The sequence below is a fragment of the Rutidosis leptorrhynchoides genome, chromosome 11 (genome assembly GCF_046630445.1).
Source record: "Rutidosis leptorrhynchoides isolate AG116_Rl617_1_P2 chromosome 11, CSIRO_AGI_Rlap_v1, whole genome shotgun sequence".
NCBI lineage: Eukaryota > Viridiplantae > Streptophyta > Magnoliopsida > Asterales > Asteraceae > Rutidosis > Rutidosis leptorrhynchoides.
In genome coordinates this window covers 57,709,477-57,724,368 of record NC_092343.1, presented here as the reverse complement: position 1 = coordinate 57,724,368, position 14,892 = coordinate 57,709,477, and positions in this window count along the sequence as shown.

The following is a 14,892-nucleotide window of genomic DNA, read 5'->3' as shown; positions in this document are numbered from 1 at the left end:
CTTCTACAGTCGACCCACGGTTGACCGTCAAGTCGACCATTGTGACGCCCCCCGCCTTAGCACTTATGACATGGCGTGCTTTCGCGTGTCCCAGTTATAGTTAACGACTTCTAAAATAAAACGTTAAAAGTTTCATTGCATTTTAAAAGATATTGTTTTAATACAACCCACTGTTTTTATAAAAGATATAGTGCATGTTCAAAACATCATGAGGAAAAACTTCGAGACTTCAAATATGTGATCATGATCTCGACCTTAACCATATGCGGAATGCGTGGACCTAGGGACCTGAGAAACACATGCTAAAATGTCAACATAACGTTGGTGAGTTCATTGGTTTGTTATATCCATAACATTGTGGACCACAAGAATTGTATCGTTTAAAACAGTTATAAAAACATTTTTAAATACCATGAGCACCCAATATCGAAGCTTAACGTTGTACCTTTACCCCATGTGTAACACTTGTAATCCAAAGTGTTATAGGATCAAATTATTATGCACCTGTTTGACCGGCGGTTAAGTTAGCAGCTGACTAACCCGAGTGAGGGTGTCAACCCCGAATAGCTATTCACAATAATTCGCGCTTAAGTCCATAACTAACGATATTGAATTAGGGGATTTGAGTGACTACCAAACGAACAACTCATGCATAAGAATAAAGTAGTAGTGCTTGTGTCCATGCGTAAAACGTAAAGAGCTGTGTTCTCACCCCGAGTGTAAAATATTTGTAAATATGTAAAAGTGGGGCTATGAAACTCACCTTGATACAAGTGATGAAAGCTAACAGAAAAATATGAGATCAACCTTAAACGAGTATGCCTGAATAATTGTATAAATTTAATTTAATACTTATTATAACAAATAAATAAATAGTAACCAGTTACGAATCAGTTTCGTATTGATTTTGTACATATGAAGGTAATTAATAAATACATGAATCTTTTAACTTTTTATTTTTGTCAACTTAATATGAGTAAGAATACACTAGCCTTACTACTTACTACTAAAGAGGTAGAATAGAATTAATGGAATTATTTATTTTATTTCAATAGTTAATAACTTAATATTTTATATAGATCGTAGGAATTCTATATATCTAATTTGTAACATGTTACATACTTTAGGGACTAATCTGTAACTTGATAATTAAATCAAATGGAGTACTGCTTCATCTCTTTGGTTTCATGCGAACATGAAACTTTTTTTTTTTTTTTTTTTTGTTGTTGTGTGTGTGTGTTTTCATATGTCTTTCTTTTTGTTTAATATCCCTTCTATGAGTAAAGTAATTTAAGAAAACTAATTTTAACACACTAGAAAGCATTAGTCCAAACTTTTACGTCCCGATTCGCAAGAGAAGTTATCTATTTTAAGAGCGAACTTCCCGTATCATCATCTCTCTAATACCCACTTTAAAGTTTGCATTTTGTTATACGATTTGAAAGTGTATATATATCTGTATACGTGGGTATATATATGTTTGTGTGAAAAATCTGGATTAACAACTAATAAACAACTACTCTTAAAGTTTGGTTTGTGATATACCTTTATTCTTCAAAGATTTGGAAGCCGAATTACTTTCGCTAACTCCCGGCTTCCAAATATTGTTTTTGTTTTCCTTCCCGACCAGTTTGCTTTACTTATACATATTTCTTTTATTCGACATTTCTTTTGTATTCAGTTTAAGATTAAGAAAGATGGAATGAAGACATGTATATGTATGTTATATGTATATATAATAAAAATAGTTAGGATAGGAACGTAGGTTTGTAGAGGGTAGGAAGATAGGATGGTGGATGATTTTGGTTGGATTGCTTTCCCTTTATTCACAAAAAGAAAAGAAACACACTAGAAGGGAAAGAAAAAAAACACACACACACTCACCTGACGTTTTGTTTGTGTTAATTTTATTTATTACTCCGTATATTATTAACGTAAATGTATAAAATATATACTAATATACAACGTAAATCGTTACATATGACTTCAAAATATTGTTCTTTTTCAACTTTTTATCTGTATACATTAATTAATTTGATTTTACTCATTTAGATATATCAACATGTAACAAATATTATTACTTAAAATAATTTAGTACTTATATATGATCATACTTTTATAAGAACAAATTAAGTTCGGGTTATTATAACGTATCACACAGAAATAATTTTGTCTCCAAAATTGATCATTGTAAGGTTTATTTACACACACACACACACACACACACACACACACACACACACACACACATATATATATATATACATATATATATATATATATATATATATATATATATATATATATATATATATATATATATATATATATGTATATATATATGTATATATATATATATATATATATGTATATATATATATATATATATATGTATATATATATATATATATATATATGTATATATATATATATATATATATATATCATCTATTCATTTATATTTAACTCATTTAGATTATTAAGATGTATTAATATAGTTAGTAAAGATTATACTTCTATACGTAAACTTTCTTTCGGGTATTATAATATGACTTCATAAAATTCGTAAAGTAATAAAAGTTTACGGTGATCATCGACGAAGTAACCTTAAACTATATTAAACTATAGATATGGTTTAACAGTAATACGAAGAGATTTTTAAAACAAAGGGTTATATATTCATGGAAGATACTTGACATGCCAAATCCTTTTAATTATAATGCGCTTAAAGTTAAGTGTTGATGAAAATATTTTGATGGTCGTTACAACCGTGCACTCCTGGTTTCATAAACCAGGGTGCAGGGTTCCACGGTCTGACCTGCGGTCGACCGTAGACCGAACCGTATAGCCTAAATTTCAATCTAAGCTTTGTTTCGTTTTGGTCTTTTGCTAGAGTGAGTGTGGATTAATGAACTTGTGCTTTTATGTCAAGATATCTATCATCACTTCTAGTTATGTGCACGTGTCATCATCAAATGACTTATTGTTATGGGTTAATATTAGTATTATCATTAAGCATAAACTCACATTCTCCCCAACAATAATGATTAGTCACAATTTTAGATTTATAAGATAAATTAAATTAAATTTTAATTTTAACTAATAATTAATGTTGCTTATTGATTTACTTGTTAGAGGATATATTCGTACATATTAATCAACTAGTAAAATGACCCGTGGAATCACGGGTTTGTTTAAACGAAACAGTTTAATGATATGTATTAGGTATTAAGTGAACGTAAATGCTAAAGTCATTTAATTTAATGACATGTGGAACCACATATTCCGACTAAGAAACTTTTCGTTATTTTTACAAATATATTGATATACTTAACTTAGTCAGAATAGATGAAATACATTTATTTTCCTACCACTTTCTTCCAATTTTGATCACAATTATTATATTTCTTATCATAAAAGCTACATTACAACATTTTATTGAGACATGTATTTCGCATACATATGTAACGTAATTAATCCCGTAAAGAAAACCTATATTTGAATAATAATAATATAATAATACTCCCTCCGCCCCACTACAAGTGTCCAATTACTTTTTGCACAAAGTTTTGGAAAATTCCACTAACTTCATTCTCCACAAATCAGAAATCTTCTCTCTCGAGAATAACCTCTTCTGATTGGTTGAAACATCAAGTGGATACTTGAAATGTGACAGCCCAAAATAGAAAGGTGGATACTTAAGATGGGACGGAGATAGTAATAAAGTTTGCTCTAAAATTGAGTATTTATATTTTTAATAATTATTATTAGTAATAACAAATGTCTCTTTAATTTTTTTTTTAAAAACTAAAATACAATTATTATATGAAGGTTGTACAATATGCTTCAAAGTTTGTACATGTATTCATGGTGTGTTTTATAAAAGATTGTACAATTTGTTTTAAAGTTTGTACATATAGCTAAGTGAATTTCAATTAACTTAAATAAATAGATAAAATATTTAATTAATGTTAATGACATCAAGATGGCTTAGATTTTTTTCTTTTTATTTTTAATTTTTTCTTAACAAAGGAATTAGCCTAATAATGACATCATCATTATAGGATTTTAATAGAAACTATAGATATATCTTTAGCATGTTAGTAACGGTCTAGGTAACACATATTAGTCGGCATATAATCATTGTATTAATAGCCTAATCTCTTAAATATTTATTGTAACAACTTAAAATCGGGCTTAGCGATAATTCACCATTTTACCCTTGGTTTATATTAATTTTTAATATTAGTTTTTTATAATTATGTGCTTATAATTAATTGAATAGTCTGTTAAATGCGTTTTGTGACAAGGTTCATATAACATATTTGTTTATTTAAATTGGACCTCGTTAGGATCGTTTAATGAGGTGCAAAATTTTAGATAATTGATAATATCCGTGTGTTAAACGGAGTGGGTTTTCTTCAAGTGAAGAAACCGTTTTGTCCTATATACTCCTGCTTTCTCTTCTATTTCCATTTTTAGAAATTCCACACACACATACGTACACAAACACTTAGCATCTTAAACCCTAATCTTTAATCTCGTGATTTTAATCTTATTTGAAAACTTGTAATCGTGTCTAGTGATTTCAGTAACAACATAAGGTATTTGGTACTCAAATTCGTTATCCGAATCTGTGTTTATGAATGAATTTGTTAAAGTTTTATACAAATATGAATTTCTTGATCAAAAACTTGGATTTTGAGGTGTTGTAAACACCAATTGATGTTATAAAACATTTCCTTATGGTTTAGGCATGTTTTTTGTATAAGCTTTAGTATCAAAATAGTGCGTAAACTAGATTTGAGATGTTTGAACTCGAAAACATCTTGCTGCTGCAGATGAACTGCATCCGTACGGATAAGTGTGCAACCCTGCAGATCAAAATGAAACCGTACGGATAGAAATCATATGGATCCGTACGGATTGGGGTGTGGATCGTTCAATGGCATCATCTTTATTTTTAGGGGAGTAAGTGAAATGTCCCGTTCTTATTGATTAAAAACGTTCCATATTAATTGATTTCGTTGCGAGGTTTTGACCTCTATATGAGACGTTTTTCAAAGACTGCATTCATTTTAAAACAAACCATAACCTTTATTTCATCAATAAAGGTTTAAAAAGCTTTACGTAGATTATCAAATAATGATAATCTAAAATATCCTGTTTACACACGACCATTACATAATGGTTTACAATACAAATATGTTACAACAAAATAAGTTTCTTGAATGCAGTTTTTACACAATATCATACAAGCATGGACTCCAAATCTCGTCCTTATTTAAGTATGCGACAGCGGAAGCTCTTAATAATCACCTGAGAATAAACATGCTTAAAACGTCAACAAAAATGTTGGTGAGTTATAGGTTTAACCTATATATATCAAATCATAATAATAGACCACAAGATTTCATATTTCAATACACATCCCATACATAGAGATAAAAATCATTCATATGGTGAACACCTGGTAACCGACATTAACAAGATGCATATATAAGAATATCCCCATCATTCCGGGACACCCTTCGGATATGATATAAATTTCAAAGTACTAAAGCATCCGGTACTTTGGATGGGGTTTGTTAGGCCCAATAGATCTGTCTTTAGGATTCGCGTCAATTAGGGTGTCTGTTCCCTAATTCTTAGATTACCAGACTTAATAAAAAGGGGCATATTCGATTTCGATAATTCAACCATAGAATGTAGTTTCACGTACTTGTGTCTATTTTGTAAATCATTTATAAAACCTGCATGTATTCTCATCCCAAAAATATTAGATTTTAAAAGTGGGACTATAACTCACTTTCACAGATTTTTACTTCGTCGGGAAGTAAGACTTGTCCACTGGTTAATTCACGAACCTATAACAATATATACATATATATCAAAGTATGTTCAAAATATATTTACAACACTTTTAATATATTTTGATGTTTTAAGTTTATTAAGTCAGCTGTCCTCGTTAGTAACCTACAACTAGTTGTTCACAGTTAGATGTACAGAAATAAATCGATAAATATTATCTTGAATCAATCCACGACCCAGTGTATACGTATCTCAGTATTGATCACAACTCAAACTATATATATTTTGGAATCAACCTCAACCCTGTATAGCTAACTCCAACATTCACATATAGAGTGTCTATGGTTGTTCCGAAATATATATAGATGTGTCGACATGATAGGTTGAAACATTGTATACGTGTCTATGGTATCTCAAGATTACATAATATACAATACAAGTTGATTAAGTTATGGATGGAATAGATTTGTTACCAATTTTCACGTAGCTAAAATGAGAAAAATTATCCAATCTTGTTTTACCCATAACTTCTTCATTTTAAATCCGTTTCTAGTGAATCAAATTGCTATGGTTTCATATTGAACTCTATTTTATGAATCTAAACAGAAAAGTTATAGGTTTATAGTCAGAAAAATAAGTTACAAGTCGTTTTTGTAAAGGTAGTCATTTCAGTCGAAAGAACGACGTCTAGATGACCATTTTAGAAAACATACTTCCACTTTGAGTTTAACCATAATTTTTGGATATAGTTTCATGTTCATAATAAAAATCATTTTCTCAGAATAACAACTTTTAAATCAAAGTTTATCATAGTTTTTAATTAACTAACCCAAAATAGCCCGCGGTGTTACTACGACGGCGTAAATCCGGTTTTACGGTATTTTTCGTGTTTCCAGGTTTTAAATCATTAAGTTAGCATATCATATAGATATAGAACATGTGTTTAGTTGATTTTAAAAGTCAAGTTAGAAGGATTAACTTTTGTTTGCGAACAAGTTTAGAATTAACTAAACTATGTTCTAGTGATTACAAGTTTAAACCTTCGAATAAGATAGCTTTATATGTATGAATCGAATGATGTTATGAACATCATTACTACCTTAAGTTCCTTGGATAAACCTACTGGAAAAGAGAAAAATGGATCTAGCTTCAATGGATCCTTGGATGGCTCGAAGTTCTTGAAGCAGAATCATGACACGAAAACAAGTTCAAGTAAGATCATCACTTGAAATAAGATTGTTATAGTTATAGAAATTGAACCAAAGTTTGAATATGATTATTACCTTGTATTAGAATGATAACCTACTGTAAGAAACAAAGATTTCTTGAGGTTGGATGATCACCTTACAAGATTGGAAGTGAGCTAGCAAACTTGAAAGTATTCTTGATTTTATGAAACTAGAACTTTTGGAATTTATGAAGAACACTTAGAACTTGAAGATAGAACTTGAGAGAGATCAATTAGATGAAGAAAATTGAAGAATGAAAGTGTTTGTAGGTGTTTTTGGTCGTTGGTGTATGGATTAGATATAAAGGATATGTAATTTTGTTTTCATGTAAATAAGTCATGAATGATTACTCATATTTTTGTAATTTTATGAGATATTTCATGCTAGTTGCCAAATGATGGTTCCCACATGTGTTAGGTGACTCACATGGGCTGCTAAGAGCTGATAATTGGAGTGTATATACCAATAGTACATACATCTCAAAGCTGTGTATTGTACGAGCACGAATACGGGTGCATACGAGTAGAATTGTTGATGAAACTGAACGAGGATGTAATTGTAAGCATTTTTGTTAAGTAGAAGTATTTTGATAAGTGTATTGAAGTCTTTCAAAAGTGTATAAATACATATTAAAACACTACATGTATATACATTCTAACTGAGTCGTTAAGTCATCATTAGTCGTTACATGTAAGTGTTGTTTTGAAACCTTTAGGTTAACGATCTTGTTAAATGTTGTTAACCCAATGTTTATAATATCAAATGAGATTTTAAATTATTATATTATCATGATATTATCATGTATGAATATCTCTTAATATGATATATATACATTAAATGTCGTTACAACGATAATCGTTACATATATGTCTCGTTTCGAAATCATTAAGTTAGTAGTCTTATTTTTACATATATATTTCATTGTTAATACACTTAATAATATATTTACTTATCATTTAACATAATTAACCAAGTGTATCAATATCTTAATATGATTCATATGTACCTAGTAAGACGTTGTTATAACGATAATCGTTATATATATCGTTTTCGAGTTTCTTAAATTAATAGTCTCATTTTTATGTATATAACTCATTGTTAAAATACCTAATGAGATACATACTTATAATAAAATCATGTTAACTATATATATAACCATATATATGTCATCGTATAGTTTTTACAAGTTTTAACGTTCGTGAATCACCGGTCAACTTGGGTGGTCAATTGTCTATATGAAACATATTTCAATTAATCAAGTCTTAACAAGTTTGATTGCTTAACATGTTGGAAACATTTAATCATGTAAATATCAATCTCAATTAATATATATAAACATGGAAAAGTTCGGGTCACTACAGTACCTACCCGTTAAATAAATTTCGTCCCGAAATTTTAAGCTGTTGAAGGTGTTGATGAATCTTCTGGAAATAGATGCGGGTATTTCTTCTTCATCTGATCTTCACGCTCCCAGGTGAACTCGGGTCCTCTACGAGCATTCCATCGAACCTTAACAATTGGTATCTTGTTTTGCTTAAGTCTTTTAACCTCACGATCCATTATTTCGACGGGTTCTTCGATGAATTGAAGTTTTTCGTTGATTTGGATTTCATCTAACGGAATAGTGAGATCTTCTTTAGCAAAACATTTCTTCAAATTCGAGACGTGGAAAGTGTTATGTACAGCCGCGAGTTGTTGAGGTAACTCAAGTCGGTAAGCTACTGGTCCGACACGATCAATAATCTTGAATGGTCCAATATACCTTGGATTTAATTTCCCTCGTTTACCAAATCGAACAACGCCTTTCCAAGGTGCAACTTTAAGCATGACCATCTCTCCAATTTCAAATTCTATATCTTTTATTTTAATGTCAGCATAGCTCTTTTGTCGACTTTGGGCGGTTTTCAACCGTTGTTGAATTTGGATGATCTTCTCGGTAGTTTCTTGTATAATCTCCGGACCCGTAATCTGTCTATCCCCCACTTCACTCCAACAAATCGGAGACCTGCACTTTCTACCATAAAGTGCTTCAAACGGCGCCATCTCAATGCTTGAATGGTAGCTGTTGTTGTTGGAAAATTCTGCTAACGGTAGATGTCGATCCCAACTGTTTCCGAAATCAATAACACATGCTCGTAGCATGTCTTCAAGCGTTTGTATCGTCCTTTCGCTCTGCCCATCAGTTTGTGGATGATAGGCAGTACTCATGTCTAGACAAGTTCCCAATGCTTGCTGTAATGTCTGCCAGAATCTTGAAATAAATCTGCCATCCCTATCAGAGATAATAGAGATTGGTATTCCATGTCTGGAGACGACTTCCTTCAAATACAGTCGTGCTAACTTCTCCATCTTGTCATCTTCTCTTATTGGCAGGAAGTGTGCTGATTTGGTGAGACGATCAACTATTACCCAAATAGTATCAAAACCACTTGCAGTCCTTGGCAATTTAGTGATGAAATCCATGGTAATGTTTTCCCATTTCCATTCCGGGATTTCGGGTTGTTGAAGTAGACCTGATGGTTTCTGATGCTCAGCTTTGACCTTAGAACACGTCAAACATTCTCCTACGTATTTAGCAACATCGGCTTTCATACCCAGCCACCAAAAATGTTTCTTGAGATCCTTGTACATCTTCCCCGTTCCAGGATGTATTGAGTATCTGGTTTTATGAGCTTCTCTAAGTACCATTTCTCTCATATCTCCAAATTTTGGTACCCAAATCCTTTCAGCCCTATACCGGGTTCCGTCTTCCCGAATATTAAGATGCTTCTCCGATCCTTTGGGTATTTCATCCTTTAAATTTCCCTCTTTTAAAACTCCTTGTTGCGCCTCCTTTATTTGAGTAGTAATGTTATTATGAATCATTATATTCATAGATTTTACTCGAATGGGTTCTCTGTCCTTCCTGCTCAAGGCATCGGCTACCACATTTGCCTTCCCCGGGTGGTAACGAATCTCAAAGTCGTAATCATTCAATAATTCAATCCACCTACGCTGCCTCATATTCAGTTGTTTCTGATTAAATATGTGTTGAAGACTTTTGTGGTCGGTATATATAATACTTTTGACCCCATATAAGTAGTGCCTCCAAGTCTTTAATGCAAAAACAACCGTGCCTAATTCCAAATCATGCGTCGTATAATTTTGTTCGTGAATCTTCAATTGTCTAGACGCATAAGCAATCACCTTCGTTCGTTGCATTAATACACAACCGAGACCTTGCTTTGATGCGTCACAATAAATCACAAAATCATCATTCCCTTCAGGCAATGACAATATAGGTGCCGTAGTTAGCTTTTTCTTCAATAACTGAAACGCTTTCTCTTGTTCATCATTCCATTCAAATTTCTTCCCTTTATGCGTTAATGCAGTCAAGGGTTTTGCTATTCTGGAAAAGTCTTGGATGAACCTTCTGTAGTAACCAGCTAGTCCTAAAAACTGGCGTATGTGTTTCGGAGTTTTCGGGGTTTCCCACTTTTCAACAGTTTCTATCTTTGCCGGATCCACCTTAATACCTTCTTTGTTCACTATGTGACCGAGGAATTGAACTTCTTCCAACCAAAATGCACACTTTGAAAACTTAGCGTACAATTCTTCCTTCCTCAATACTTCTAACACCTTTCTCAAATGTTCACCGTGTTCTTGGTCATTCTTTGAGTAAATAAGTATGTCATCAATGAAAACAATGACAAACTTGTCAAGGTATGGTCCACACACTCGGTTCATAAGGTCCATGAACACAGCTGGTGCATTAGTTAAACCAAATGGCATGACCATAAACTCGTAATGACCGTAACGTGTTCTGAAAGCAGTCTTTGGAATATCATCTTCTTTCACCCGCATTTGATGATACCCGGAACGTAAGTCAATCTTTGAATAAACAGACGAGCCTTGTAGTTGATCAAATAAGTCATCGATTCTCGGTAGTGGGTAGCGGTTCTTGATGGTAAGTTTGTTCAACTCTCGGTAGTCGATACACAACCTGAATGTACCATCTTTCTTCTTGACAAACAAAACAGGTGCTCCCCACGGTGATGTGCTTGGTCGAATGAAACCAAGCTCTAAAAGTTCTTGTAATTGGCTTTGTAGTTCTTTCATCTCGCTGGGTGCGAGTCTGTAAGGAGCACGAGCTATTGGTGCAGCTCCTGGTACAAGATCTATTTGAAATTCAACGGATCGATGTGGGGGTAATCCCGGTAATTCTTTCGGAAATACATCGGGAAATTCTTTTGCAATGGGAACATCATTGATGCTCTTTTCTTCAGTTTGTACTTTCTTGACGTGTGCTAGAACAGCATAGCAACCTTTTCTTATTAGTTTTTGTGCCTTCAAATTACTAATAAGATGTAGCTTCGTGTTGCCCTTTTCTCCGTACACCATTAAGGGTTTTCCTTTTTCTCGTATAATGCGAATTGCATTTTTGTAACAAACGATCTCTGCTTTCACTTCTTTCAACCAGTCCATACCGATTATCACATCAAAACTCCCTAACTCTACTGGTATTAAATCAATCTTAAATGTTTCGCTAACCAGTTTAATTTCTCGATTCCGACATATATTATCTGCTGAAATTAATTTACCATTTGCTAATTCGAGTAAAAATTTACTATCCAAAGGCGTCAATGGGCAACTTAATTTAGCACAAAAATCTCTACTCATATAGCTTCTATCTGCACCCGAATCAAATAAAACGTAAGCAGATTTATTGTCAATAAGAAACGTACCCGTAACAAGCTCCGGGTCTTCCTGTGCCTCTGCCGCATTAATATTGAAAACTCTTCCGCGGCCTTGTCCATTCGTGTTCTCCTGGTTCGGGCAATTTCTAATAATGTGGCCCGGTTTTCCACATTTATAACAAACTACATTGGCATAGCTTGCTCCGACACTACTTGCTCCGCCATTACTCCTTCCGACACCATTTGTTCCTTTCGTTCTATTAACCCCTGGTCCGTAGACCTCACACTTCGCCGCGCTATGACCATTTCTTTTACACTTGTTGCAAAATTTGGTGCAGAACCCCGAGTGATACTTTTCACACCTTTGGCATAGCTGCTTCTGATTGTTGTTGTTGTTGCGGTTATTATTGTTGTTGGGATGATTGTTGTAGTTGCTGTTGTTGTTGTTGTTGTTGTTGTTGTTGTTGTTGTTGTTGTTGGGCCGCTTGTTGTAGTTGCGATTGATGTTGCGATTGTTGGGATAATTGTTGCGATTGCTGTTGTTGTTGTATTGGTGATTCTTATCACCATTTTCCTCCCACTTTCTTTTGATTTGCTTCACATTGGCCTCTTCAGCAGTCTGTTCTTTAATTCTTTCTTCAATCTGGTTCACTAGTTTGTGAGCCATTCTACATGCCTGTTGTATGGAGGCGGGCTCGTGTGAACTTATATCTTCTTGGATTCTTTCGGGTAATCCTTTCACAAACGCGTCGATCTTCTCTTCCTCATCTTCGAATGCTCCCGGACACAATAGGCACAATTCTGTGAATCGTCTTTCGTACGTGGTAATATCAAATCCTTGGGTTCGTAACCCTCTAAGTTCTGTCTTGAGCTTATTGACCTCGGTTCTGGGACGGTACTTCTCGTTCATCAAGTGCTTGAATGCTGACCACGGTAGTGCGTACGCATCGTCTTGTCCCACTTGCTCTAGATAGGTATTCCACCATGTTAACGCAGAACCTGTGAAGGTATGCGTAGCGTACTTCACTTTGTCCTCTTCAGTACACTTACTTATGGCAAACACCGATTCGACCTTCTCGGTCCACCGTTTCAATCCGATCGGTCCTTCGGTTCCATCAAATTCCAAAGGTTTGCAGGCAGTGAATTCTTTGTAGGTGCATCCTACACGATTTCCTGTACTGCTAGATCCAAGGTTATTGTTGGTATGTAGCGCAGCCTGTACTGCGGCTATGTTTGAAGCAAGAAAGGCACGAAATTCCTCTTGGCTCATATTCAAGGTGTGTCGAGTAGTCGGTGCCATTTCCTTCAAAATAGTCAAATGAACAAGTTAATCATACAGAATATTAAGAGTAGTCAATAGTATTTCGTAGCATAATATGAACTCATTTATAAAAGCTTTTTCTTCATATTAGCGTTTTATAAGTTTAAATTCGGGTAGTACCTACCCGTTAAGTTCATACTTAGTAGCTAATATACAATTCAACTACTACAATTCTATATGATAAACTGATTGTAATAATATTTCGCGTTCAAACTTTTATACAATATTTTACAAACTTACAATACCGCTTATTTTACATAAAGCATGAAATATAGAACACAATAACTTTGATACAAGATAGTTGTGAAGATAATTCTAGCTAGTACACAAGTCGTTCAGCAAAGGCAATAAAGACACGTAATTCATACGTCCAGAAACAAGTCATGCATTCTGGTTTTACTAGGACTACTTCCCATCCTTGGTCTTGTGGAACATAACCGTTATGGCCGTTGATAAGACAGCGTGTTGTAACGTCGTCAAAGGGACGAGGGTTACGTAATGACCAACAGTCTCGTAATAACCTAAAAACCTCATTTCTTACTCCAATTACCGATTCCGTCACTTGTGGGAACGTTTTGTTTAATAGTTGTAGCCCGATGTTCTTGTTCTCACTTTGGTGAGAAGCGAACATTACTAACCCGTAAGCATAACATGCTTCTTTATTTTGCATGTTAGCCACTTTTTCTAAATCACGAAGTCCTATATTCGGATATATTGAGTCAAAATAATTTCTTAACCCATTGCGTAAAATAGCATTTGGGTTCCCCGCAATATATGCGTCAAAGTAAACACATCGTAACTTATGGATTTCCCAATGTGATATCCCCCATCTTCCGAACGAAAGCCTTTTATAAACCAAGGCATTCTTGGAACGTTCTTCGAATGTCTTACAAACTGATCTCGCCTTAAATAGTTGTGCCGAAGAATTCTGACCGACTCTAGACAAGATTTCATCAATCATGTCTCCGGGTAGGTCTCTTAAAATATTGGGTTGTCTATCCATTTTGTGTTTTTATACTGTAAAATAGACAAGAGTTAGATTCATAAAAAAAAATACTTATTAATACAAGCAATTTTTACATATATCATAAAGCATAAGCACACTATATTACATATATTACACCACACGAATACAACTATCTTATTCCGACTCGCTTGTTTCTTCTTCTTCGGTTTTGGTTCGTTTTGCCAAGTTTCTAGGGATATATGATGTTCCCCTAATACGAGCCGTCGTGATCCACATTGGTTTAGAAAAACCTGGTGGTTTAGAGGTTCCCGGGTCATTGTTACAACTTAAGGACTTCGGGGGTTGACGATACATATAAAGTTCATCGGGGTTGGAATTAGATTTCTCTATTTTTATACCCTTTCCCTTATTATTTTCTTTTGCCTTTTTAAATTCAGTTGGGGTAATTTCTATAACATCCTCGGAATTCTCGTCGGAATCCGATTCATCGGAGAATTGGTAATCCTCCCAATATTTTGCTTCCTTGGCGGAAACACCATTGACCATAATTAACCTTGGTCGGTTGGTTGAGGATTTTCTTTTACTTAACCGTTTTATTATTTCCCCCACCGGTTCTATTTCTTCATCCGGTTCCGATTCTTCTTCCGGTTCCGATTCTTCTTCCTGTTCCGACTCTTCTTCCGGTTCCTCTTCGGGAACTTGTGAATCAGTCCACGAATCATTCCAATTTACATTTGACTCTTCATTATTATTAGGTGAGTCAATGGGACTTGTTCTAGAGGTAGACATCTATCACATAATATCAAACGCGTTAAGAGATTAATATATCACATAATATTCACATGTTAAAAATATATAGTTTCCAACAAAATTTGTTAAGCAATCATT